This window comes from Salvelinus alpinus, chromosome 35 (assembly GCF_045679555.1).
Source record: "Salvelinus alpinus chromosome 35, SLU_Salpinus.1, whole genome shotgun sequence".
Lineage (NCBI taxonomy): Eukaryota > Metazoa > Chordata > Actinopteri > Salmoniformes > Salmonidae > Salvelinus > Salvelinus alpinus.
The window spans coordinates 12,098,243-12,122,824 of NC_092120.1; the positions used below are offsets into that span (position 1 = coordinate 12,098,243).

General features: G+C 43.9%; 1 protein-coding gene across 6 annotated transcripts in view; it reads right to left on the reverse strand.

The window, feature by feature from the left end:
- The window catches only part of LOC139564013 (semaphorin-6D-like), a 151,345-nt gene that overhangs the window by 56,198 nt on the left and 70,565 nt on the right, over positions 1-24,582 (reverse strand). For 5 of the 6 annotated variants that reach the window (XM_071383148.1, XM_071383147.1, XM_071383142.1 and 2 more), the window contains one exon: positions 19,453-19,650. The exons of the other annotated variant lie outside the window; for it this stretch is intronic. The gene's annotated coding sequence lies outside the window, so the exon portion shown is untranslated. The remainder of the gene's footprint in view (positions 1-19,452; positions 19,651-24,582) is intronic. 6 annotated transcript variants of the gene reach the window in all.

Here is a 24,582-nt window from a genome sequence, read left to right on the forward strand (position 1 = left end):
GAACTACAGTATTCACACTAAACATCTTCAACGACAAAGTCAGTGGTATTCAAAGCTTCGCTTTTATGCACAATATACAAATATGGCAAACTCAACGGTGCTGTCGTGCAGTGTCCTCTCCTCTGACAGGTCAACAATAGGAACAGAGATAGTGCTCCCTCCCACTACGCTTTGTAGACTATAGTACCAGCGGAGCCTATCATTATTTCACCAGAACTACCGACCGCCCGGAGGGGAGGTGAGAGGCGGGTAGAGGAGAGAGCAGCCAGATGAAGATGCTATTCACCACACTCCTGCTGGGAAAGATGAAACGCGCTGCACCGATAGAGCGAGGGAGAGTAGAACGGGAGGAGAGGATGAGGTGAATAAGCAGCGCTGTCAGTGCTCATCAGGTTGCTGATCGCTCAGCGTTCTCCAGTGGCTCTTTATTACCACCAAGGGGGGGGGCTAGCCCTGGACCCTCCTATCACTTAGGACCCCTGAGTTCAGCCTTGGTGGTACAGTACAGAGCAGCATCGGGGTGGAAATGTGTCTTCCTGCTGGTGCCAGGGCCCCTTGGGTGGGGGTGCAAGCTAATGGGAGGGGCGACCGAGCTAAGTGGCTGGTCTGTCTCCCTGTGATTAGATTTGGGCTCGTTGAGAGAGAGAGAGAGTGAGAGCGAGAGAGCGAGCAAGGGTGTGTGTGTGTGGTGCTGATCCCCCTCATCACACGGCTCTGATTAGGCACTACGGTGGTTCTCTGGCTTGGCAAGCCGTCGTTCTGCTGCCAATGCAGAAAGCGAGCGCCCAATATAAAGCATGTCTATCAGCGCATCGGAGCCAGGCTGATTCTGAAGTACAACAGTAATTATGCTCACTGCAGAGCGATGAAAAATAGAAGAAACAAAGTTTACTGTTATGGCCAACCTTAAACTGTACAGTAGGTTTAAGAACTAAATGTTCTAACATGACGGAAGGAGCAATTCATGAAGGAGACAGAGTGTTCTCTGCTAAATGTTTTTCTACTTTTCTATACCATGGCCTTACAAGGAGAGGTATTGAGACTGACCGCATAGAAATGGGGTTAATTAAGTAAATCAAATGTTTTAAAACATGTGGAGAGCAACTTTTCTTTACGGCCCTTAATGGTGCTTGAGCTGAGGACTGCTGTGATGATGCGCTCATGACACCTTTGTATCCGTCTTTGTATTTAAGGTGGGGAACAATGAGAGAGTGCGACATCTCTATTAACAGAAAGCTCTTTGATCTCCATCTTTCTCTATGCTCTCCAGCAAATGGAACCTCCCCAGGCACCAATTAGATGGGTGCACTGCTTGCACTTCAATCTCTGCGTTCCAATTCTGAAAGTTGGAAGACACATGAATTATCGATGTTGCAGAACTTTTGATCCCCCCCTGATAAAAAAGTGAATGTGGAGTGTCACGGTGTTCCGGAGTTAGGTTTCATTTGCGAGTGAACTTTAGAAGTAGTGAAGGAAGATGAGTAAATTGAGGGGTTTGACTTATCTCAGTCGCATCATGCCAATTGAATAGCTTTCTTTCATTCTGTTTGAAGGACCTGCACCATGTTCGTCAGAGCCATAGATAGCGCCCTTATAACGCAGGACAAGCACACAATGATACATGTGAAAACATGTAGAAAGCACCTAGTCAAGGACTCAGGCGTAACATTAGAGACAGAGTAGTTGTGAAAGGAAGATAAATAGCATCTGCAATCACGCTGCCATCACCCACCAGATCCATCCTTATCACATGACCCGAAAAAATCATTTAAAAAAGGAAGAGTGGGCACACAAGACGGGTTGGTGACAGCAGTATGTTCCGAGCATCTTTAGCAGCCGGCGCACAAAATGGCCGACCTCTTTAATAAATGAAAGATTTTCCAATCTGAGAAGTCGATGCTGATGAAGGGACATATAAATCAGGTGAGGAGCGGCGGAGGGGTTCTGGAGAATGCTCCTCGCTGTAATGGTATTATCATGCCTGCGTGCTTCACTGTTCCTGTGGAGATTAAACACTTTATCATTGTCTTGGCTACAAACAGTCCCCATTCCCAACATACATCCCATAATCAAACACCTTCCCATTCAGACCCACCAGGCTGCCTCTCTTAACAGCACCATCACACACCGCCTGAGCGAGAAAGAGAGGGAGCGAGCGAGAGAGAGCATGGGGTTTCAGGGCATCCCTACGTTTGGGGTTATGGCCTAGTGGATGAACCTGACATCATTAACGCCTTCTCACAACTAATGACATCATCGAGAGGCATCTCTGAGGCCCCGGGGACTTTTTGCTCCATTTATCTCATGTTATTGCTGTGGCACTTCTTTCTCAGCTCAAGAAAGTCCATGACCATTGGCTACTCATACACAGAATGTGAAGTGAGGCTCTTCTCGGTGTGCTGAAGGCTATATTGTGTCAGTCTGAAGTACTATCAAAATACTTGGGTTGGTAGCGCAGGCCTGTCTGACTAGACTATGTCCTGGAGACATGTAGTCTAGCCCTGTTGTGCTGAGAAAGAACCAGTCGCTGTAAATGAGGATGATGTCTGTGACCTCGCAGTGCACTGATCTGGAATCAGCCAGGCAATCAATCCTCCCACTCAATCTCAGTTCAGCAGATGTACTGACAGCTCCACACAACATTGAGAGGTTAAGGTGCCAAAACAACAGCAGCTAACAAAACAGGCACACTAGAATAACACTACCTATAATATCTATTTTAGGACAATTTTATTTTATTTCTGGATAGTGTATTACAGTAAACAATGGATCTCATGACTCTAGCCCAGGCCAGAGCTAAAATTGCACTAGACCAGAGCTAGAGGTGCACTGGAAGAGAAAGAAGTCATTGAGGAGCAGGACTTCCATACCAGTATCGCGATACTCATTAGTATCGTGGCAAGGAAACAAACCATGAAGAGGATTAAACTTCTTTAGGAAAACAACCCTAATGTTGAAAACAAACATCATTATGTTGTCATCCAGTCACATTCATTTATTTTCCAAGCAATAGCACACAATATTTTACATACATCAGGATTTTAAAGGACCAAAGAGTTGGGTCTGCTTGGTGTTTTCATTTTTGCCATGGAAAAAAATATGACGATACTGGTATCGTCCCGGCCCTACTATTTAGTAGTCTGTCTGTGTGTGTCTGAGCTGTTAAAGTGAATCTCTGATCACAGTGCAGATATTGTAGATCCTGCTGCCGTTAGGGAGGATAAGCTCTTATCTTTCGGCTAAATCCCAAAAGTCGTTAAGGGGCGCCGGAGCTGCTTAGAAGTCCAACTAATTAGAGTTCAAATCATTTTCGGTAACACTTTACTTGACACCTAGCGTCATAATACGTAATGACACGGCCATAACCATGTCATAACAGCTGACATAACTTGTCATAATATGGTCATAACACTGTCATGACAAATACATTTAGACCTGTTGTGACATATATTGCGTTACTTTATGGCTGGTTATGAAACCTACATAAGAAGGCAAAACATTCCATTACACCATAAACATACTGTTGACAAGTAGGCTGTTACATACAATTTTCAGAAATTGACCACATTAAATTATCATTGTAATTGCGCACAAATCAGACATGCACCTAGCCCATTGATCTGTTGCTGATGACTGGGAAGAATGCATGAGTAGATTTCAGGAGCAGGACAAGACACCCTCTTTTTGACTGATGACTGATATAAGGGCATGTACGTGATAAGTCTATCTGGCTCATATGATTATGATGGTCATAATGCTTCTTGACAGTGTCATAAAGTGTATTTTCTAGAAGTTATTTAAAATATGATGGGGGGACAAAATGACTAAAGAATTCATTACAACAACAAAGAACTTAAAGAAACAAACTTTCAAACAAAAGACCATTCTTGGCAGGGAAAAAACTATTGGATAAATGTGGGTTTCATAACCAGCCATAAAATAGCGCAATATGTCACAACAGGTGTAAATTTATGGGTTATGACAGTGGTATGCCCATATGACAAGTTATGTCAGCTGTTATGACATATGACATAGTTATGACCAGCCATAAAATAGTGCAATATGTCACAACAGGTGTAAATTTATGGGCCATGACAGTGTTATGCCCATATGACAGGTTATAACAAGTTATGTCAGCTGTTATGACATATGACATAGTTATGACCATGCCATGACACTGCTGTCAAGTGTTACCAAATGTTCTCCTTCTAGATAGATCTTTATGATGGACATACAGTATAAAACAGCTTGTGTATCCAGCCATTCTACCATTCAGTTGAGACACTGACTACAGTTCACAAAGCACGATCAATGAGTTATCATGCTAGCTAAATACTGTACACTGCAGCAACCCTTGTTTCAAATGTATAGAAAACAAATCAGTCTGGTCATTCTTGACAGACATTTCGTTAGGGTCGAGATGAGGTGAGAGCCGTTGTATAGAACGCTGCCCACAACAGTCACAGTGTGGATCAAAGCGCCAGATGTAGTCTCCCGCTGCTCCTCCGTCCATGCACAAACACTCATCTGCATTTGTTGTCCTGAAGTCAAAAAGCGAAACGTGGCAGTCACAAAGACAGACTAGACAAATCCACAGGGCGAGGGCGAGAATGAAAGATGGACAGAAAAACAGAGAGAGCGAGAGGGGGAGAAAAACAAAAGCTGTCTGTTGCTTCCAGTATCCCCCAGACTTACCGTCACCCACTACTCACTTCTCTTCCTCCTCTCCCTCAGCAGCCCTGGGAAGCACAGGAGGTTGGTGGCACCTTAATTGGGGAGGACAGGCTCGTGGTAATGGCTGGAGTGGAATTAGTGGAACGGTATCAAATACATCAAACACATGGATTCCATGTGTTCCATGCCATTCCATTTGCTCCTTCAAGCCATTATTATGAGCCGTCCTCCCCTCAGCAGCCTCCACTGCTGGGAAGGTATGAGCAGGCAGCCGTAATGGAAAAGATAAGAGACCAACAGGCCCATCTATAACAGGCTAGATAGTGGTGTATGGGTGCTGTTACGCCTGGGCGATGGTGTCATTACATGCGAGTACGTGATAAATGCACTCGGCTTGTCGTATTTGAGATTCTCTGTGTGCAGTAGGGAACCGGAGGCTATTACGCTTGTGGCTGCGGTGACACCGCGCCGAGTGTGTGTCTGTGTGTCTGTATCTAGTGTTTGTGTTTTGTTGTGTACGTGCGTACGAAGGGAATGTGTGTTTCACGTGTGTGGCAACGTACAACTGTGAGGGTGTGTAAAAGAGTTTGATAATAATATCCTTCTGTGTCATGGTGAAATGCTTTGTAGGTGTCTACATACACTGAGTATACAAGAAAACCTGCTCTTTCCATGACAGACTGACCAGGTGAAAGCTATGATCCCTTACTGATGTCACTTGTTAAATCCAATTCAAAATCAGTGTAGATGAAGAAGGATTTTTAAGCTTTGAGACATGGATTGTGTATGTGTGCCATTCAGAGAGTGAATGGGCAAGACAAAAAAGTGCCTTTGAATGAGGTATGGTAATAGGTGCCAGGCGCACCTGTTTGTGTCAAGAACTGCAACGCTGCTGGGTTATTCTCGTCTAGCAGTTTCCCGTGTGTATCAAGAATGGTCCACCACCTAAAGGATATCCAGCCAACTTGACACAACTATGGAGAGCATTGGAGTCAACATAGGGCGGGGGGAAGGTGTTCTTAATATTTGGCATACTCAGTGTATATAGGAAGTGAACGTGTGTTTTTGCTTTGTGTGTTGTGTCAGGTTTCTCAAATGCTCCCTTCAAGGTATAGACAGCCACAGCTATAGCAGCAGCCAGCCGCAGAACGACCTGTGGGTCGTCTGGACGTCTGCTCTGCTCCAATCAATACTTGGAGATAGTGTCTGGCCAGGTGTCCTGTTACCCTGTCGTCCCTAAGCCTCCTCCCCCCCCTTCTCAAATGGGCAGGCAACCCTTTGTTGTCAGTTGTTCATATCAGCGCTGGCTTATCATAGAACATCATAGGAAATGTGAGAACAGCCACTTACAGGTTGGTGACACTTTTAATTTGTCTCGGGTGATAGGGTTTGTCAAACTATTCCTGGGCCGCCTCATCATCACCGACCGCATTTGCTCACTTAGAGATTGACTTTCCCCCTCTTGTGAAATGTGGCGACGCTACCGCTATCTTGACCTTGATGTTGAATTGCATCATGTTTTGAATTTAATTTACTTTCGAATAGGAAATGTCCTCTAGAACGGAGACTGCATTGTACTGCAATAGAAAGTGGTGCAAGAGATTCCGCACAACAACTAAGAAGGATATGAGAAGAGTTTTTAATATAGATGCCCTTTGCAGTATCTGCTCTTCAAATCATCAGGTTAGAAAAATAACTAGCTAAATCTAAATGAAGTGAGATATTTTTAAAGCTATAAGATGACACCATATAAACAGGTTTCTGCGGATGTCTAAGGATTCAAATGAAACAATATTGTACTGGGGTACAAATTAACTTTCCTAAATAGGTCTTCCAAACAAAGTGCGCAGAATATTATATTTTCAAGTTATCATTAAGGTGGCATCAAAATAGCTTTTAATGGATTGTGTACTGGAAATAACTTTCTAAATATTATTTTCATGGTTTACTTCTCAATCTGACCCAGGTCTTACATTGAATTACCAAGATAACATGCTATTCATTATTTGGATGGATATTACTTTGAAACAAGGGAAATATGATTAGAAAACAACTGAAGCATATAAAGCTGAGGCGAACTCAACTCTGCATGCTATAAAATAGCTCCTTCTGAGAGTTGTATTGTTTATTTACACAAATCTGCCCAACAGACTACATTAGCGTCAAAATGTGTCAAAATGTGTAAACATGCAATAAAATGTACATTTCATGACTGCACTCATTTCCCCCCTCTTAAATCTTAAAATGTGTGGTCTGGCATTCATCCAAATCAAAAGCATGTTTGTGTGAATTGAAACAAGGAGCAAGGACCCCACCCCCTACTTTCACTACAACTTTACATACATACTTTTAAAAGGACCCATCAAAACATTCCATACAGTGCTACGCTTGGGCGTTAGGGTTCATAAAATCCCCAAATAGCAAGTGATGCCTTGTAAAGCAAAAGTCGACTTTGCAAGTCATGTCTCTTACACCATAACCCTACGATAGTTAAGTTTCAATCGAAACAGACTGGCATCTCTAACGAGACCTAGGTATAGTTACAGCCAAAATAAAATGAGCTAATGTTCAAATTGTCTTCCAGAGTAGAAACTATAGCAATATTATTTATTTTGGGAGTGGGTACAATTACATTTTTGTCTATCCTATTGAATTACTAATCATGCTGTAAAGAGGCAAAAGTAGCTTCCTTTGTGTTGAAGTGCCATGCCAATTAAAGTCTTGAAGTAGCAATCGTGACGACTACCTTCCATTACATTACATCCCTGTGCCATCTAAAATTAGCAATGCTCATAGTCTCTCGCCCGGGTAGAGATCCACTTTAATCTTTGTTATTTTTTTCTTCATTCCAAGGATTGGCGGTGCAGATATCTTTTCTGTGTGCTTAAGCTTCATAGCCATATGTCGCAGCTGCCCTGTCCCTGACATGCACACTTTTAATCAGCGCTCAGTGATGGACCACATTGTGTCCTTTAGGCCTAAAGCTTTGAGTCCTGGACTGATACAGCCATGCTCTGAGCCTGTTGGCTGCCTGCATCCAGTGCTGAGCTTCATCACACACATTCCTGGGTAGCAAAAAGTTAATAACTGTGAGTTACTGTGACCCATAGGAGTCATTTTATTTACATCTTTTAGTGGCTGGCATTAAACAAACTGAATATATACAGCAGATAATGAGAGGGAAAGTCCTCTATCCCAGGGAACATCAACTAGATTCAGCCACGGTCCAATTTTGTCTTCAGCGGATGGTCGGGGGGCCGGAACATAATTACAAATAATTTGAAGACAGCAAATTGACCGCAAAAAGCCCAAACAGATACACTACATGACCAAAAGTATGTGGACACCTGCTCAAACATCTCATTCCAAAATTATGGGTATTAATATGGAGTTGGTCTCCCCTTTGCTGCTATAACAGGGAAGGCTTTCCACTAGATGATGGAACATTGCTGCAAAGACTTGCTTCCATTCAGCAAGAGCATTAGTGAGGTCGGGCACTGATGTTGGGCGATTAGGTCTGGCTCGCAGTCGGCGTTCCAATTCATCCCAAAGGTGTTTCGATGGGGTTGAGGTCAGGGCTCTGTAAGGGCCAGTCATGTTCTTCCACAACGATCTCAACAAACCATTTCTGTATGGACCTTGCTTTGTGCATGGGTGCATTGTCATGCTGAAACAGGAGAGGGCCTTCCCCAAACTGTTTCCACAAAGTTGGAAGCACAGAATCGTCTAGATTGTCATTGTATGCTGTAACTTTAAGATTTCCCTTCACTGGAACTAAGGGGCCTAGACCGTAACATGAATAACAGCCCCAGACCATTATTCCTCCTTCACCAAACTTTACAGTTGGTACTACACATTCGGGCAGGTAGCATTCTCCTGGCATCCGCCAAATCCAGATTCGTCCGTCGGACTGCCAGATGGTGAAGCGTGATTCATCACTCCGGAGAAGGCATTTCCACTGCTCCAGAATCCAATGGCGGCGAGCTTTACACCACTCCAGATGACGCTTGGCATTGTGCATGGTGATCTTAGGCTTGTGTGCGGCTGCTCGGCCATGGAAACCTATTTCATTAAGCTCCCGACGGACAGTTCTTGTGCTGACGTTGCTTCCAGAGGCAGTTTGGAACTCGGCAGTGAGTGTTGCAGTTGAGGACAGACGATTTTTACACCCTATGTGCTTCAGCACTCGGCGGTCCCATTCTGTGAGCTTGTGTGGCCTATCACTTTGCGACTGAGCCGTGTTGCTACTAGACGTTTCCACTTCACAATAACAGCACTTACAGTTGACCGGGGCAGCTCTAGCAGGGCAGAAATTTGACGAACTGACTTGTTGGAAAGGAGGCATCCTATGACGGTGCCATGTTGAAAGTCTCTTTAGTGAGGCCATTCTACTGTCAATGTTTGACTATGGAGATGACTGTGTGCTCAATTTTATACACGTCATATATAGTGTATAATGTTTGACTAAAACAATATTTTCAAACCTTGCTTACATTTGTATATGAACAAGTTTCTCTCTATTACGCGTGGGAATACTTGGGAACAGATTTCTTAAATTAAAGTCACTTAGATTTCCTGATGTTGTTAGTCTTATGTCCAACAAAAAATTAATACATTTTTCTTTGCAAAAAATAAAGAACTTGCTCTAGCCTCTTAGGCAGCCAAGCCAAGGGAGTATGCAGTCAATTCAATCAGGAAAGGTGAAGTGTGAAAGATGCTTTTGCGGATTAATGTTGACAATATTGACATAATAATGCAGATGGCAGATGAAAGACTTCAACCACACTCATGTTCCACTGTACAACATCAAATCAGAATTCCTACTCAGAATATACAGTACTTTAAGGACAGTGCATTTGCACGCGTGCATGTGCGTGCATGCATGTGCGCCCACCAATTATGTAGATTTTAAAAGCATTCTAGGTTCACCTCAATGCCCTGCACTGAAAAAGTACAGACAAGGGGCAATGTCAAGATGACAAGTGCAAACAGCCAAAAGCTAAAAAAAAGGACTTCCTATTAAAACTAAAGTATCCATTTTGGATGACAGCCAACTGTCCAAGTAAATCAATTTTAATTTGTTCAGGAGTTATCTGAAGGGTGAAAGTGATGTAATTTTAATAAGGAAATATGAACTTTAAGATGATTAAATGAATTTAGATTTTTCCTTCACAGTTTACATTATTCAATAGCTGAACACATTTGCATACATGCAGTTACATTCCAAGAAAACTCAGTAAATGTCTTAAGTCAAATGGCAAAAACAAGCAAGTCCCATTACCTTACAGGCAAACCTGCATTAATTAATCTACTGAATTTTCTTGAATTAGTTTATCGTAAAACATTGCAAAGGCTTTAGAACTTTCTAAATCTGCAACAAAACCAGGACTGTTAGAACCAACAAGCATCATATAGTCAGTCACCTTCTGAAATGAGAACACTTTCAGTATTTATTTAGACCTCAAACCAAGAGGTTGGCAAAGAATCGCCCTGGGAGGTGGTTTAGTGGGGTATAGCAAAACACAATCAGGAAACCTGAATCTCCTACCTGACTGATGTCTTCATCGAAACCGGACGGTTGGGAGAGGAGAGGAGGAGAGAGAGTAGGACAGAGGGCAGTGGAGGTCAGATGGGCCCTACATAACCAGCCTTGCTGTTGCCATTGTAGAACTCATTCTGTGGTTTTAGAGGCATTTCTCTTCCACTTTGGTGAGAGGATTTATTTACATGTCTCTGCCTGCAGCTTTCATTTGGCTAGATTTTATGGAGTGAGAGAGTCCTAGCGTTTGGGGGAGTAAGGTCTGCAGATAGTATGTGCTGACAGTAGAGCTGTTATCACAGAGGGAGTGCTGCTTGTCTCCTCACAGCTTAAGTACTTAAGGGTGTGTGTGTGTGTGTGTGTGTATATGTGTGTGTGTGAGAGAGAGGGAGAGGTTTGGATCGAACCCTACAGCCTGGAGTGTCTGAGAGCACACCTCATAAAAAATTCCATGCTGTGTGAAGTTCATATTTTTTCAGAGGAACGTTAATTGGATGAAGAAGTTGCATCATTAATTTGTCCCCTTTAACATTCCATGCTACTTCGAACTCAGCAAAGTACAAAAGCAGAGCATGTCCGTAACTACATATGAGGACACCGAGGGCCAGACCTCAATAATTTTTTGTAATTTGTAATTAAATAAAATACAGTGGGGAGAACAAGTATTTGATACACTGCCGATTTTGCAGGTTTTCCTACTTACAAAGCATGTAGACGAAGCACACAGCCATGGCAACTAAGGAGTGGCTCCGTAAGAAGCATCTCAAGGTCCTGGAGTGGCCTAGCCAGTCTCCAGACCTGAACCCAATAGAAAATCTTTGGAGGGAGCTGAACGTCCGTATTGCCCAGCGACAGCCCCGAAACCTGAAGGATCTGGAGAAGATCTGTAGGGAGGAGTGGGCCAAAATCCCTGCTGCAGTGTGTGCAAACCTAGTCAAGAACTACAGGAAACGTATGATCTCTGTAATTGCAAACAAAGGTTTCTGTACCAAATATTAAGTTCTGCTTTTCTGATGTATCAAATACTTATGTCATGCAATAAAATGCAAATTAATTATTTAAAAATCATACAATGTGATTTTCTGGATTTTTGTTTTAGATTCCGTCTCTCACAGTTGAAGTGTACCTACGATAAAAATTACAGACCTCTACATGCTTTGTAAGTAGGAAAACCTGCAAAATCGGCAGTGTATCAAATACTTGTTCTCCCCACTGTATATATTTTGTACACAATAAAGAAAATAAATTACGGGTCAACATCTAAATATTGCTCCTAGCATTCATCAAAGCTCAGGATGCTTAAATTCTTTATTTGACCACTCTAATCGCACCTGCCTTTGCGAACAAGTGGAATTATGAAGAGTGGTTTGTTCGTTATGATCACCTGCATCCCCCTGATTTGCCTCCCGGATTAGCCTTTTTAACAAAACATTCACCACTCTCTCAAACGGCTAACTCCGCCCTCTCGCAGCACAGGCCGAGGGCCTGAGTTATTTTGCTTATTCCACATTTTGTTGTGTTACAGCCCAAATTCAAAATGTATGATTATTTTTATTATTATTATTTATTTTTACACACAATACCCCATAATGAAAAAGTTTAACATTTTTTGGGGGACATTTTAGCAAATTTATTGAAAATGAAAAATATCTAATTTTAAACAGGATGCATGTTTTGGAAAATGTGTATTCTGCACAGGCTTCCTTCGTTTCACTCTGTCAATTAGGTTAGTATTGTGGAGTAACTATAATGTTGTTGATCCATACTCAGTTTTCTCCGATCACAGCCATTAAACTCTGTAACTGATTTAAAGTCACCATTGACCCCATGGTGAAATCCCTGAGCTGTTTCCTTCCTCTCCGGCAACTGAGTTAGGAAGGACGCCTGTATCTTTGTAGTGACTGGGTGTGTTGATATACCATCCAAAGTGTAATTAATAACTTCACCATGCTTAAAAGGATATTCAATGTCTGATTTGTGTATTTTTACCCATCTACTAATAGGTGCCATTCGTTCGAAAGGGTTCAAGTCCAGGCTTTGGCTTGGCCACTTTAGGACATTCAGAGACTTGTCCTGAAGCCAATCCCGCATTGACTTGGCTGTGTGCTTAGGGTCATTGTCCTGTTGGAAGGTGAACCTTCGCCCCAGTCTGAGGTCCTGAGCAGGTTTTCATCAAGGATCTCTGTACTTTGCTCTGTTCATCTTTAGCTCGATCCTGACTAGTCTCCCAGTTCCTACCTCTGAAAAACATCCCCACAGCATGATGCTGCCACCACCATGCTTCACTGTAGGCATGGTGCCAGGTTTCCTCCAGATGTGACGCTTGGCATTCAGTCCAAAAAGTTGGTTTCACCAGACCAGAGAATCTTGTTTCTCATGGTCTGAAAGTCCTTTAGGTGCCTGTTGGCAAACTACAAGCGGGCTGTTGTGCCTTTTACTGAGGAGTGACTTCTGTCTGGCCACTCTACCATAAAGGCCTGATTGGTGGAGTGCTGAAGAGATGGTTGTCCTTCTGAAAGGTTCTGCCATCTCGACAGAGGAACTCTGGAGCTTTGTCAGAGTGACCAGCGGGTCCTTGGTCACCTCCCTAACCCAAGGCCCTTCTCCCCCGAATGCTCAGTTTGGCCCGGGCGGCCAGCTCTAGGAAGAGTCTTGGAGGTTCCAAACTTCTTCCATTTCAGAATGATGGAGGCCACTGTGTTCTTGGGGACCTTCAATGCTGCAGACATTTTTTTACCCTTCCCCAGATCTGTGCCTCAACACAATCCTGTCTCTGTTTTTGCTCTGACATGCAATGTCAACTGTGGGACCTTACATACACAGGTGTGTGCCTTTCCAAATCTTGTCCAATCAATTGAAATTACCACAGGTGGACTCCAATCAAGTTGTAGAAACATCTCAAGGATGATCAATGGAAACAGGAAGCACCTAAGCTCAATTTCGAATCTCATAGCAAAGGGTCTGAATACTTATGTAAATAAGGTATTTCAGTTTTTACGCTGTGTTTGCTTTGTCCTTATGGGGTATTGTGTATAGATTGATAATCATTTGTATTTATTAATGTATTTAGAATAAGGCTGTAACGTAACAAAATGTGGAAAAAGTGAAGGGGTCTGAATACTTTCTGAATGCACTGTAATTGTATGTTTGGGGTACAGAGAGGAGGCCGTCATTCAAAAATCATGTTAAACAATATATTTGCACACAGAGTGAGTCCATCCATGCAACTTATTATGTGACTTGTTAAGCACATAATAAGGTGAATACCCTCCTAACAAAGGGGCTGAATACTTATTGACTCAAGACTATCAGCTTTTCATTTTTATTTATAAAAATTGAAAAAAACATACTGAGCAAAAATATTTCAAACCCAACATGTAACAATTTCAAAGATTTGAATGAGTTACAGTTCATATAAAGATATCAGTCTATTTAAATAAATAAATTAGGCCCTAATCTATGGATTTATCTTGACTGGGAATACAGATATCCATCTGTTGGTCACAGAAAGAAAAAAAAAAGGTATGGGCGTGGATCAGAAGCCAGTCAATATCTGGTGTGACCACCATTTGCTTCATGCAGCGCAACACATTTCCTTCTCATAGAGTTGATCAGGCTGTTGATTGTGGCCCGTGGAATGTTGTCCCACTCCTCTTTAATGGCTGTGCGAAGTTTCAGGATATTGGCGGGAACTGGAACACGCTGTAGTACACGTCGATCCAGAGCATTCCAAACACGCTCAATATGTGACATGTCTGGTGAGTATGCAGACCATGGAAGAACCAGGACATTTTCAGCTTCCAGGAATTGTGTACAAATCCTTGCAACATGGGGCCATGGAGGCGGCTTATGGTAGAGAAATTAACATAAAATTATTTTGCAACAGCTCTGGTGGACATTCCTGCAGTCAGCATGCCAATTGCACGCTCCCTCAAAATTCAGACATCTGTGGCATTGTGTTGTGTATCAAAACTGCACATTTTAGAGTGACCTTTTATTGTCCCCAGCACAAGGTGCACCTCTGTAATGATCATGCTATTTAATCAGCTTCTTGATATGCCACACCTGTCAGGTGGCTGGATTATCTTGGCAAAGGAGGAATGCTTACTAACAGAGATGTAAACAAATGTGTTCCCAAAATTTGAGAGAAATAAGATTTTGTGCGTATGGAACATTTCGGGGATCTTTAATTTCAGCTCATGAAATATGGGACCAACACTTTACATGTTGCATTTATATTTTTATTCAGTGTATTTACACTTTGACATTATGGGGTATTGTGTGTAAGCCAGTGACAAAAAATGAAAATATAATCAATTTTAAAGGTTGTAACACAACAAAATGTGGGAGGGGTGTGAATACTTTCTGAAGGCACTTCAGTCAGGTGGCTAGCTGCCAGCAGACACTTTTATTTAAGTAACGTTGAAGGGTCTCTGGTCTGGCTAGTATTACTTAGCCAGCTAGAAGGATGAAGTAAGAAGCTAACAATAAATGGAGCCTACCTCAGCAGGATAAAAAAAATAGGCTACTAAGTTCTCATAATAACTTTTCTTTACAGAGAGTAGGCTACTGAGACAGACAGTGAGGTGGCGCTCAGTGGTGAGGCTGAGGCAGGCTGCAATGCTTGCAGGAGGAAGCAGAGGAGACAGACAGAACGGATGCAAGCAAAGAGAGAGGTCATTACAGTGGTTCCGAAACTTGGGGTCAGGGCCCCATGTGGGGTGCCCTGAGAAAATCTGTACTAATCTTATCAAACAAGTTAGGAACACAAACAAGAGGACATGTTTCAATATGAACATATCTACATGGCCCATCTTCCCTATATTAAAATGCAATCAAAATGCAAACAATACAGTTAATAAAGTTTTCGCTTCGTCGCTATTTAATTCCTTGAGAGGAAGAACACACAGAGGAGATATTGTGAACGCTTCTCCAGCCTAGCTCGTTTCTTTCTCACTCATCTCCACTGTGTTGCCTCCCATGGTCTCTAAGGACCAGCCGAGGTTGGGGTGCATTAGCATTCCCACACAGAAGATCCCACAGATGCTCAGGGGAAAGTCCCACAGGATGCAAGGATCTGTGGATCAATATCCGGAGCTTAACGCAGTGTGTTCACAGAATATTAAGTCATCGTGGGAAAGTTATCCCATCACGCTCCAGGTGAAAAGAGCCAAAGCCCACAATTATCCTAAGCCAGCCACCCACCCACCACGCTACGGTTTGAGATGATCAAATGCAAATCGTATCAATGAACAGAGGAAAAACTACTTTCAGGTAGGAGTCTGTCGATTTACAAAATGCGAGAGCTACATCTGTAAGCAAAACATTGCTGCATAAATCAAAAGTAAGCAACATGCATCAACCTGCGTTGAAACATAGGAACTGGATTTATTTGAATAGTGTCCACAGGGACTTCGGGCATTCAGACACAAACTCATTGCTCAAATGTCAACAACGGCAACTGTGTAAACAGAACATTTCGTTGTTGACATCCTGACATGTACAGTGCCTATATTCCTATATTGCTGTAAACCCCAGAGTCTCCTAGGCCTGGCATTAGTCTGACTCTTGTCTCTGTCAAATCCCTCCTTGTCCCTCGCTTCTTTTCAAGGGGAGCGGAGTGGAAAGCCTGTGACATGTTACGCGTGCATCCACTGCACACATCATTGATAGTAATGGGGAGGTAAAGTAGGCAGGGAGGGGTGTGTGTGAGAAAGTGTGTATGCAGGGGGGTTAGCAAGTCAGGATTACACAAGCGGAGCATGTGTGCCGCTCCACGAGATCAATTCATGTCACCATGGCAAATGGGGTGACAACCAGTCCCCTCCCAGTCACCATCTGCCTTGTCCCCAAGCCAATTTGTCACAGCACAGTCATGTGTGGCGATGCCCTCCTTCAACATTGAGGAAGATGGCTGTGGGGAAAAGAAAGGAAGGAAGGAAGGAAGGAAGGAAGGAAGGAAGGAAGGAAGGAAGGAAGGAAGGAAGGAAGGAAGGAAGGAAGGAAGGAAGGAAGGAAGGAAGGGAGAAAATAGCATTGGCAGAGGGTTTAAGCTTGAGCTCTGGAAACCAAGTGTGAACGGCGGCAGGAGTTCAGAACGGTTGGCAAAGGCAAACTGGCTAAGGAACTTTTGGGAACTTATTGAGATACTACTGGTTTGGACTGGTGTCAGAACTTAGTTTGCACCCAACTGAATTAGAATTACCTAATTGAGGTGAACACCCTCCAGCATTTTCTCACGTAAGATGCCGTCACTCTAACGTGACACACAGTTGCGAGGAGCCATCTGTCTAAACAAACGTGGAACTCATCTCTAAGAATCATGATTTTGCTCATCCACCTAACACTAGTTCATAATTCTACACTCTCTGAACCTATGATGCACTGGCTACTACAGCAAACCATGCTCGATCAGCTGAGCCAACTAGTGCTACCCTGTTTGAATGGCCATTAGATTAGGTAGTTTGCCAGCTTGCTGATGAAGTTGTACGGCACCAAAGTTATGGGACTGTTCTAAGAAATCTGCATGCGTCTGACAGCTGGCACTGTGGCTCGCTACTTTGTAACATTTGGCCAACGCCATAACGCCGCAGAGAGCAGTCAGCTGTGCTGCAAAACTCGGCGCACTTGTCACGGCAGAACAGAAACTGCCTTATCATGAAAACTCACTAGTGCTATTGGCTAGAATTTCACTACTAGCTAGCGTGAGTATCCAGCATTGAGTGTGTGAACTTGCTAGAATCTCTTTAATTTCATATGGATTGATTTGAGACTGGAAAGATGGTGCCGGCAGACATGGCAGCTCTGCTTCTAGCTCCTAAGCAACTTTGCAGTATTTCGTTTTTTTTTGTGTATTTCTTATATTATTATAATATATGACACCCTAGACCCACTTCAGTTTGCTAACCGCCCCAATAGATCCACAGATGATGCAATCGCCATTGCACTGCACACAGCCCTATCCCATATGGACAAGAGGAATACCTATATAAGAATGCTGTTCATTGACTACAGCTCAGCCAACACCATAGTTCCACTTCACTGATCCTCAACACAGGGGTTCGTGCTCAGCCCCTTCCTGTAGTCCATGTTCACCCATGACTGCGTGGCCACACACGCCTCCAACTCAAACATCAAGTTTGCAGACGACACAACCATAGTAGGCCTGATTACCAACAATGACGAGACAGCCTACAGGGAAGGTGAGGGCCCTGGCGGAGCGGTACCTTGAAAATAACATCTCCCTCAACGTCAACAAAATGAAGGAGCTGATCATGGACTTCAGGAAAAAGCAGAGGGAGCATGCCCATATCCACATTGACGGGATCGCAGTGGAGAAGGTGGAAAGCTTCAAGTTCCTCGTCGATCTGAAATGGTCCACCCACACAGACAGTGTGGTAAAGGCGCAACAGCGCCACTTCAACCTCAGGAGGCTGAAGAAATTTGGCTTGGCCCCTATGACCCTCACAAACTTTCACAGATGCACAATTGAGAGCATTCTGTCGGGCTGTATCACCGCCTGGTATGAAAACTGCACCGCTCGCAACCGCAGAGCTCTATATACATAGACATGGAATCACTATTTTAGTCAATGCCACTCCGACATTGCTCGTCCTAATATTTATATATTTCTTAATTTCATTATTTTACTTTTAGATGTGTGTATTGTTGTTAATTATTACAGTATATATTTCTGCACTGTTGGAGCTAGTAACACAATCATTTCGCTATACCCACAATAACATCTACTAAATGTGTATGTGACCAATAACATTTGATTTGATTTCAGACAGCAAGCAGGTCACTAGTTACCTAGCAAATCTTTGTGCACATTTAGATTTTCATACTGATTCTACAACCACAAAACACCTTAGCTCAATGTAGAATTAAGTAGTGAAGACTTTCTCATGAATACCCCCCCCCATCAATATCAGCTACAGGTTTTTGGTAAGATTAACTGAATCTTGAGGATGAAAGGCAGTTCAGTTTTGTGGATGAAATTAGTGTTTTCTAGTTCAGACAGATCAGTGAAGACCCTCCAGTGGCAATGGAAACGGTTGGATGAATGTCTTATATGAGCTGTTATAGAGTAGTGAGGTTTGGGACAGGGCAATAAACTGGTGCCAACCAAGGTATTAAAAAGAGTGTACACTACAAATCAGAGCTTATTTCTTACCATCTTTCACTAGAAAAAGCAGTGAAACAACCTTTGCAGCGATGCATGGAAGATCTGAATAGAATTTTACACACTTGTGCCAGTGTGTGAGGCCAGTGGGACGGGGACTGTGCTTTATTGTGAAGTGAGTGGGTGTCAAGGTAAGAAAGCAATGCGAGACAGTCATCTCATATACATACACGCACACAGTTTGCTCTGACAATTCCTCCATTCAGTGCTCCGTCTGATCACATTTCATGCCTATGCTCCCACTGACTGGTGTTCCTTCCCATTTTACCGTTTGTGGCAGCCCTAATGAAAAGCAGAAAATGTTCAACCATAGAGCCAGCTGTAGACACCCAACTACTCTACCAGTGACCAACTGAGCACAACACCTATATCCTCTTTCTACATGTCCAGCACACCAAACCCTAATGCATTGTTTGCCTGCTAACATATTTGACAACAATGCAAGTGGCTGGCTTGCACTCACTTTGATTGATGCACAACGTTACACAATGGCCCGTGGTGTTTGTATACATAGCCGGCCAAAAGAGGGCTATCAGTACAAAGCCAATGCACATAAAGGGGTATGAAAGCAGAGGTGTCCAATGTCGAGGTGTCCAAACCCTCGTCCCGTCAAAAGGTTGAAAATACGGGCAACAGGGAATGAAAAGGGTGACAGAGACAGAATAGCAGCTGTGTTGTTGTTATATAAAGCATTGAGGGCGGTTGTCCATCAAAGCCGGGCCTGTACAGGTAAGGCTTCAATGAAAGTCCTCAAGGGCTCATTTCCACGGCGGACAACAATCACTTCATGATGTGAGGGCTTACGTAATCAGATACGGGTGTTATCCGGAAGGCCATTGAAACATCTACTATAGGCATCATAGCACACCACTCTGTGACCCTTGAGTTATAGAACACCCATTAGATACGAGTCAGCATTTATTACACCCAGCATGTTTGACGTCATACTCCATCTCAACCCATGGGTTAGACTACTTGGATCCTGTTTTCAAGCCAAGTTTCTATGTCTGAAATGTAGACATGAAGAGGGAAGATTAATGATGACAGTACTCACTTTCTGTATCAGTACAGATGGATTACACCGCCAAATGGCCCAGTCGATCTTTGGTTCCTCCCAACAGATGTGAAGAATTCAGAGGGTCCGATCCAATAAGTACGGAGGGGGAGGGGTTGTGCAGTTGGGGGAGGGTCAGGGGGTTGAACCCCCCCTCAGATTTTTTCACAATTCGTTTTGCAATCCTCAGCAAACTTCCTGTGAGAGAAAAAAACAAGAGACAAACAACATGAGCGGTGCACTGCAGCAGTGATGGCCCAGTATGTAAAACAACAGGAGGGAGATTCTCAAAGCACAGCTGCGCTGCAAACACAAAGGCTAATAACCTCTGCCTTTTCAACGCACAGCCTCGGCAGGATACTGCGACGGGCCACTGACCCATGACTGAGGAAGACGTGCGGGGGGTGGCAAACATCCTCTTAGCATAATCTCCTCAGTCGCTTTACTGTCATAACATAGCAGCATAACACAAGCAGATGAGCTCTAAATAGAACCAGATGCATGGGGCTCCACAAGGGTAGAGGCGGTGAGGCGACAGAGACGCTGCGGCGCTACAGTATAGTGAGAACTTATCTCTATACTTATCCCTTTCTTAACTTCTTATGGCTGCAGGGGCAGTATTGAGTAGCTTGGATGAAAGGTGCACAGAGGTGCCCATAGTAAACAGCCTGCTCCTCAGTCCCAGTTGCTTCGCGTTCCTTGGAAAATATGCAGCATTTTGTTTTTTTATGTGTTATTTCTTACATCGGTACCCCAGGTAATCTTAGGTTTCATTACATACAGTCGGGAGGAACTACTGAATATACGATTAACGTCAACTCATCATCGTTCCTACCAGGAATATGACTTTCCCGAAACGGATCCAGTGTTTTGCCTTCCACCCAATACAATGGATCTGATCCCAGCCGGCGACCCTGTGCGACGCCGTAAAAGGGGCAAACGAGGCGGTCTCGTGGTCAGGCTTCGGAGACGGGCACATCGCGCTCCACTCCCTAGCATACTACTCGCCAATGTCCAGTCTCTTGACAATAAGGTTGATGAAATCCGAGCACGGGTAGCATTCCAGAGAGACATCAGGGATTGCAACGTGCTCTGCTTCACGGAAACATGGCTAACTCAAGAGACGCTAACGGAGTCGGTGCAGCCAGCTGGTTTCTTCATGCATCGCGCCGACAGAAACAAACATCTTTCTGGTAAGAAGAGGGGCGGGGGGGTATGCCTTATGATTAACGAGACGTGGTGTGATCATCATAACAACACACAGGAACTCAAGTCATTCTGTTCACCTGATCTAGAACTCCTCACAATCAAATGTCGACCGCATTATCTACCAAGGGAATTCTCTTCAATCATAATCACAGCCGTATATATTCCCCCCCAAGCAGACACATCGATGGCCCTGAACGAACTTTATCTGACTCTTTGTAAACTGGAAACCACACACCCTGAGGCTGCATTCATCGTAGCTGGGGATTTTAACAAGGCTAATCTAAAAACAAAACTCCCTAAATTCTATCAGCATATCGATTGTGCTACCAGGGCTGGAAAAACCCTAGATCATTGTTATACTAATTTCCGCGACGCATATAAGGCCCTCCCCCGCCCCCCTTTCGGAAAAGCTGACCACGACTCCATTTTGTTGATTCCAGCCTACAAACAGAAACTAAAACAACAAGCTCCCGCGCTCAGGTCTGTTCAACGCTGGTCCGACCAATCTGATTCCAAGCTTCAAGACTGCTTCGATCACGCGGATTGGAATATGTTCCGCATTGCGTCCAACAACAATATTGACGAATATGCTGATTCGGTGAGCGAGTTCATTAGGAAGTGCATTGACGATGTCGTACCCACAGCAACGATTAAAACATTCCCAAACCAGAAACCGTGGATTGACGGCAGCATTCGCGTGAAACTGAAAGCGCGAACCACTGCTTTTAACCAGGGCAAGGTGACCGGAAGCATGACCGAATACAAACAGTGTAGCTATTCTCTCCGCAAGGCAATCAAACAGGCTAAGTCCCAGTACAGAGACAAAATCGAGTCGCAATTCAACAGCTCAGACACAAGAGGTATGTGGCAGGGTCTACAGTTAATCACGGATTACAAAAAGAAAACCAGCCCCGTCGCGGACCAGGATGTCTTGCTCCCAGACAGGCTAAACAACTTTTTTGCCCGCTTTGAGGACAATACAGTGCCACTGACACGGCCCCCTACCAAAACCTGCGGGCTCTCCTTCACTGCAGCCGAGGTGAGTAAAACATTTAAACGTGTTAACCCTCGCAAGGCTGCAGGCCCAGACGGCATTCCCAGCCGCGTCCTCAGAGCATGCGCAGACCAGCTGGCTGGTGTGTTTACGGACATATTCAATCAATCCTTATCCCAGTCTGCTGTTCCCACATGCTTCAAGAGGGCCACCATTGTTCCTGTTCCCAAGAAAGCTAAGGTAACTGAGCTAAACGACTACCGCCCCGTAGCACTCACTTCCGTCATCATGAAGTGCTTTGAGAGACTAGTCAAGGACCATATCACCTCCACCCTACCGGACACCCTAGACCCACTCCAATTTGCTTACCGACCCAATAGGTCCACAGACGACGCAATCGCAACCACACTGCACACTGCCCTAACCCATCTGGACAAGAGGAATACCCATGTGAGAATGCTGTTCATCGATTACAGCTCAGCATTTAACACCATAGTACCCTCCAAACTCGTCATCAAGCTCGAGACCCTGGGTCTCGACCCCGCCCTGTGCAACTGGGTCCTGGACTTCCTGACGGGCCGCCCCCAGGTGGTGAGGGTAGGTAACAACATCTCCACCCCGCTGATCCTCAACACTGGGGCCCCACAAGGGTGCGTTCTGAGCCCTCTCCTGTACTCCCTGTTCACCCACGACTGCGTGGCCATGCACGCCTCCAACTCAATCATCAAGTTTGCGGATGACACTACAGTGGTAGGCTTGATTACCAACAACGACGAGACGGCCTACAGGGAGGAGGTGAGGGCCCTCGGAGTGTGGTGTCAGGAAAATAACCTCACACTCAACGTCAACAAAACAAAGGAGATGATTGTGGACTTCAGGAAACAGCAGAGGGAGCACCCCCCTATCCACATCGACGGGTCAGTAGTGGAGAAGGTGGAAAGTTTTAAGTTCCTCGGTGTACACATCACGGACAAACTGAATTGGTCCACCCACACAGACAGCGTTGTGAAGAAGGCGCAGCAGCGCCTCTTCAACCTCAGGAGGCTGAAGAAATTCGGCTTGTCACCAAAAGCACTCACAAACTTCTACAGATGCACAATCGAGAGCATCCTGTCGGGCTGTATCACCGCCTGGTACGGCAACTGCTCCGCCCACAACCGTAAGGCTCTCCAGAGGGTAGTGAGGTCTGCAGAACGCACCACCGGGGGCAAACTACCTGCCCTCCAGGACACCTACACCACCCGATGTCACAGGAAGGCCATAAAGCTCATCAAGGACAACAACCACCCAAGCCACTGCCTGTTCACCCCGCTATCATCCAGAAGGCGAGGTCAGTACAGGTGCATCAAAGCAGGGACCGAGAGACTGAAAAACAGCTTCTATCTCAAGGCCATCAGACTGTTAAACAGCCACCACTAACATTTAGCGGCCGCTGCCAACATACTGACTCAACTCCAGCCACTTTAAAAATGGGAATTGATGGAAATTATGTAAAAATGTACCACTAGCCACTTTAAACAATGCCACTTAATATAATGTTTACATACCCTACATTACCCATCTCATATGTATATACTGTACTCTATATCATCTACTGCATCTTGCCATCTTTATGTAATACATGTACCACTAGCCACTTTAAACTATGCCACTTTATGTTTACATACCCTACAGTACTCATCTCATATGTATATACCGTACTCTATACCATCTACTGCATCTTGCCATGCCGTTCTGTACCACCACTCATTCATATATCTTTATGTACATATTCTTTATCCCTTTACACTTGTGTGTGTGTATAAGGTAGTAGTTGTGGAATTGTTAGGTTAGATTACTTGTTGGTTATTACTGCATTGTCGGAACTAGAAGCACAAGCATTTCGCTACACTCGCATTAACATCTGCTAACCATGTGTATGTGACTAATAAAATTTGATTTGATTTAATATATGCATATTATTAATCGTATTGGATAGAAAACACTCTAAAATTCTAAAACTGTTTGAATTATCTCTGTGAGTATAACAGAACTCATATGGCAGGCAAAAACCTGAGAAGTTCCACTTCCTGTTTGAATTTTTTCTGAGGTGGCAGATTTTCAACCAAGCTCTCATTGAAATTACAGCGAGATATTGATGTGTTTTCACTTCCTACGGCTTCCACTAGATGTCAACAGTCAATAGAACTTTGTCTGATGACTCTAATGTGAAGGGGGGCCGAAGGAGACAGGAATTAGTCACCACTGCCACGAGCTGACCATGCTTTCACATGCGCGTTCACATGAAGACCTCCGTTCCACCGCTCATCTGAAGTCAATCTAATTCTCCGGTTGGAACGTTATTCAAGATGTATGTTAACAACATTCTAAAGATTGATTCAGTACATCGTTTGACATGTTTCTACTGACTGTTACGGAACTTTTGGACATTTCGTCACGTTATAGTGGACGCGCTTTGTGACTTTGGAATTGTTTACCAAATGCGCTAACCAAAGTAGCTAATTGGACATAAATAACAGACATTATCGAACAAATCAAGCATTTATTGTGGACCTGGGATTCCTAGGACTGCATTCTGATGAAGTTCAAAGGTAAGGAAACATTTATCATGTATTTTCTGGTTTCTGTTGACCCCAACATGGCGGCTAATTTGGCTATTGTTCTGAGCTCCGTCTCAGATTATTGCATGATTTGCTTTTTCCTTAAAGTTTTTTTGAAATCTGACACAGCTTTTGCATTAAGGAGAGGTATATCTATAATTCCATGTGTATAACTTGTATTATCATCTACATTTATGATGAGTTTTTCTGTTGAAACGATGTGGCTATGCAAAATCCCTTGTTTTTGGAACTAGTGAATGTAACGCGCCAATGTAAACTCAGATTTTTTGTTATAAATATGAACTTTATCAAACAAAACATGCATGT